The sequence below is a fragment of the Otolemur garnettii genome, unplaced genomic scaffold (assembly GCF_000181295.1).
Source record: "Otolemur garnettii isolate 467f Iridium unplaced genomic scaffold, OtoGar3 scaffold00011, whole genome shotgun sequence".
NCBI lineage: Eukaryota > Metazoa > Chordata > Mammalia > Primates > Galagidae > Otolemur > Otolemur garnettii.
The window spans coordinates 27,437,065-27,441,939 of record NW_003852406.1 but is presented as its reverse complement, the minus strand read 5'-3'; the positions used below and the strand labels follow the sequence as shown (position 1 = coordinate 27,441,939).

General features: G+C 45.2%; 1 protein-coding gene across 1 annotated transcript in view; it reads left to right on the top strand.

Annotated features, from left to right (window-relative positions):
- The window catches only part of PTPN9 (protein tyrosine phosphatase, non-receptor type 9), a 107,312-nt gene that overhangs the window by 55,097 nt on the left and 47,340 nt on the right, over positions 1-4,875 (top strand). The gene's annotated exons all lie outside the window — the stretch shown is intronic.

The window sequence follows — 4,875 nt, the reverse complement described above, 5'->3', positions numbered from 1 at the left end:
CATCACAGCTCACAGCAACCTCCAGCTCCTGGGCTTAGGCAATTCTCTTGCCTCAGCCTCCTGAGTAGCTGGGACTACAGGTGCCTGCCACAACACCTGGCTATTTTTTTGTTGCAGTTTGGCTGGGGCCAGGTTTCAATCCGTCACCCTTGGTATATGGGGCTGGTGCCTTACCCACTAAGCCACAGGCACCACCATAATGCCTGGCTATTTTTTTGTTGCAGTTTGGCTAGGGCTGGGTTTGAACTCACCACCCTCGGTATATGGGGCTGGTGCCCTACTCCCTGAGCCACACTGTTATCTTTTTTTTTTTTGAGACAGAGTCTTACTATGTTGCCCTTGGTAGAGTGCTCTGGCATCACAACTCACAGCAATCTCAAAATCGTGGGCTTAAGTGATTCTCTGGCCTCAGCCTCCCAAGTAGATGGGACTACAGGTGTCTACTACAATGCCTGGCTATTTTTTTGCTGTAGTTGTCATTGTTGTTTAGCTGGCCTGAGCTGGATTTGAACCCACCAGCCTGGGTGTATGTGGCTGGCTCCCTACCGACTGCCTAAGTCCATTATCTTAGTAGCACCTTAATGTACTATAAGGTACTTGATATTACCTTAATTACTTAATTTAATATAGCTACATCAGCAGTATTTGATCTTTGTTTTGGTTTTTGTTATTTGAAGGGGCACAGATTCTGCATCTGCGCATATGTTTGCTTTTTTTTTTTTTTAGAGACAGGGTCTCACTTTGCCACCCTCAGTAGAGTGCTGTGGAGTCACAGCTCACAGCAACCTCCAGCTCTCTTGCCTCAGCCTCCCAAGTAGCTGGGACTACAGGCGCCCACCACAACGCCTGGCTATTTTTTTGTTACAATTTGGCCAGGGCCAGGCTCGAACCTGCCACCCTTGGTACATGGGGCCGGTGCACTACTCACTGAGCCACAGGCGCCACCCCTGCATATGTTCACTTTATCAATTGATACCATGCTTGATAAACACTGTGTGGCATGTTATGAATACTTTGGGGCCAGAAAATCCTTCTCTCTCTCTCTCTTTTTTTTTTTTTGAGACAGAGTCTCACTAATTTCGCCCTCAGTAGAGTGCTATGGTGTCACAGTTTACAGCAACGTCCAACTCCTGGGCTTAAGCGATTCTCTTGCCTCAGTCTCCCAAGTAGCTGGGACTACAGGCACCTGCCACTATGCTTGGCTATTTTTTTTGTTGTAGTTGTCATTGTTATTTTAGCAGGCCTGGGCTGGGCTCTAACCCACTAGCCCCCATGTATATGGCTGACGTCGTAACCACTGAGCTACGGGTGCTGAGCCAAGAAAATTAAGATAAGCATTGGGATTAATTTAGGACTAATACTCTGACTTATCTTGTGGGTCAGCTTGTTCAATATTCATTTGTTCGACAGATGTTTCTTGTAGACCTACTAAGTTTCAGGCACAGAGATTACTATCTGGAACATTATGATAGGACACGATGGATTCTGTAGAAGCACATTTAGTTAAGGTCAAGGAAGACTTCCTGAAAGAAATGACTTCTAAATTAAGATCTGAAATATAGGCTCAGTGCCTGTGGCTCAAGCGGCTAAGGCGCCAGCCACGTACACCTAAGGTGGCGGGTTCGAATCCTCAGCCCGGGCCTGCCAAACAACAATGATGGCTACAACCAAAAAATGGCCAGGCGCTGTGGCGGGTGCCTGTAGTCCCAGCTACTTGGGAAGCTGAGGCAGGAGACTCGCTTGAGCCCAGGAGTTGGAGGTTGCTGTGAGCATGATGCCATGGCACTCTACCCAGGGGGATAGCTTGAGGCTCCGTCTCAAAAAAAAAAAAAAAGATGTGAAATATATGGTGGCACCTGTGGGTCAAGGAGTAGGGCGTTGGCCCCTTACGCCAGAAGTGGCGGGTTCAAACCCGGCCCAGGCCAAAAACTGCCAAAAAAAAAAAAAAAAATCTGAAATATAAGTAGGAATAGAGCAGGAGGGGAGATACGGCAGAGAGAACAGCAAGTTCACATGCTTAGTGAAAAGAGAGAGAGAGAGAGAGAGCGCGCGCACAAGCGAGCTCGCTCAAGCAATTCTCCTGCCTCTGCCTCCCAAGTAGCTGGGACTACAGGTGCCTGCCACAATACTCAGCTATTTTTTGGTTGCAGCTGGTTGCAGCTGGTTGCAGCTGTCATTGTTTGGTGGGCCCGGGGCTAGATTCGAACTCACCAATTCAGGTGTATGTGGCTGACGCCTTAGCCGCTTGAGCCATAGGCGCTGAGCCCATATTTGCATTCTGAAAAGATTTTTTTTCTTGGTGGCGCCTGTGGCTTGGTGAGTAGGGCACCGGTCCCATATACTGAGGGTCATGGGTTTGAATACGGCCCCGGCCAAACTGCAACAAAATAATAGCCAGGTGTTGTGGTGGGCACCTGTAGTCCCAGCTACTCAGGAGGCTGAGGCAAGAGAATCGCTTAAGCCCAGGAGTTGCAGGTTGTTGGAGCCGTGACATCATAGCACTCTACCGAGGATGACAAAGTGAGACTCTGTCTCTTAAAAAAAAAAGGGATTGAAAATATTTTTTTCTCACTGATTTGGAGAATGGATCAGAAGGGCTATACTGGAGACACACCAGTTAGAAGGCACTGTACTGATTGGGAGAGATGATTGGGGTGTTATTAAACATGGCAGGAGAGGTGGAGAAAGGGAGAAAGTAGGCAGATTCTAGAAGTAAAATTGTTACAACAGGGTTGCTTAAACTGGTGTGTGAGAAGGGAGAAGTTAAGGATTTCAGGTTTCTGAATTGGGTGTCTGAGAAATAATGGTGGCATTCTCTAATTTAAGACACACTGAAGTAAGTGCAGGTGTGTCGAGAGAGAAGGTCATGAGTTCAGTTTGGCCATCTTAAGGTTTAAGTGCCTTTGGGATATCCAAATAGACATGTCCTCTAGGCAGATGGGACATGTACCTAGCATTCAGACAAGAAGTCTAGACTAGACAGAGAATTCAGATTGAAGTAGAGCTGAATATTGGAGCTATGAGAATGGATGGAAGTCATCTTTGGAGAGTATGAGAAATAGGAAGATAATACAACCTCACAGATCTTTTGCTTTCTTTGGTCTACTATTTTCAAAACTGAATTTGATTTTTTTAGGTAGGACATATACTCTCCTGTGATCCCACAACTAATACTGTCTTCTGAATTTGATTTTAGGGATGGATAGAGAAGAATATAAACAAAGATCTAGTTTGTTTTATTCCCTAGGCACTTAGTACCTGGCACATAATAGTTGCTCTACAGATATTTGCAGGATGAATGAATGAGTCATTGAGTGAATAGATTGAGCAAATGAAGGAAAAAAATGCCCACAAAAGGGACTTTGAAAGAGTTGAAGAAGGCTTGGCGCCTGTGGCTCAGGTAGCTAAGGCGCCAGCCATGTACACCTAAGGTGGCGGGTTCAAATCCAGCCCAGGCCCGCCGAACAACAATGACGGCTGCAACCAAAAAATAGCCGGGCATTGTGGCGGGCGCCTGTGGTCCCAGCTATTTGGGAGGCTGAGGCAGGAGACTCGCTTGAGCCCAGGTGTTGGAGGTTGCTGTGAGCTGTGATGCCACAGCACTCTACCCAGGGGGACAGCTTGAGGCTCTGTCTCAAAAAAAAGAAAGAAAAAGAAGACTAAAAGAGTCCAGTAGATTCAGTTACATGAAGATCCTGCTCACTGTAGCACGGGCTTTCAATTTAGTAGCTGGATTGAGAAGAAACCAGAATAGAGTAAACTGAGGATGAGGGAACTGGGGATGAATTTAAAGAATCTGGCCATCAAATTGGATGTATCCCTGTAATCTGAGCCTCGCAGGAGGCTGAGGTAGGAAGATTGCTTAAGCCCAGAAATTTGAGGCAACGCCAGCCTGGGCAACATAATAAGACCCTATCTCTCAAGAATCAGGCCTGGTTTGCGCCCACCTAATGGACACCATGTAAGGTATATGGCACACTTCCTGGCTGCGGGACACAACTACAACAGAAACTTTACCTAAAAAATGCAAACATTGGAACCCAATTGTTTGTACTCTCATATTAATCTGGAAAAAAAGAAGAAAATGGGGGAAAAAAAAGAATCTCGCCATTGAGATGAGGAAATTGATGTCTTTAACTGTGATATAAAAATGAATTTTATGCATAGATCAGAATTGTAAATTAAAGGTTTTTTTCTTAAAAAAAAAAAGGAAAATGATGTCATGGTGGCTATTGTTGGAGAGGGTGTTAAGTGGAGAGAGAGCTCCCGTTTAAGGTGGAAGGCTAAGTCTGGAGGATATATGATGATATTTGCTTCCAGATAATTTCTAGATCCATATTTTAGTATCATGGTGTAATGTCAATGCTGCTGCATGTTTTAGAACTTTGACTTGAACCCTAATGTTACATATTGTTTGGTGTTCAGTGTTGGAATTCTTGATTCAGAGAAAAATATCCTACCTAAGGAGATGGTAAAGTGACTTTGGACAGGAATTCTGATAATACTTTGCTGGCCTGGAAAGGGGTTACAAAGGAATTCATGATTCATTTAGTTGACTTCTAAACTCCTTTATCTCTGAGTTTTGGGGTTTACATGAAGCTGTCCTGGATATATAGTTTGTTTGTTTGTTTGTTTTGAGGCGGAGTCTCAAGCTATTGCCCTGGGTAAGAGTCCCATGGAGTCAACTCACAGCAACCTCAAACTCTTGGGCTTAAGTCATTCTCTTGCCTCAGCCTCCCAAGTAGCTGGGACTATAGGTACCCACCACAACGCCCAGATATTTTTTGGTTGTAGTTGTTATTGTTTGGCAGGCCTAGGCTGGATTCGAACCCACTAGCTCTGGTGTATGTGGCTAGCGCCCTAGTCTTTTTTTTT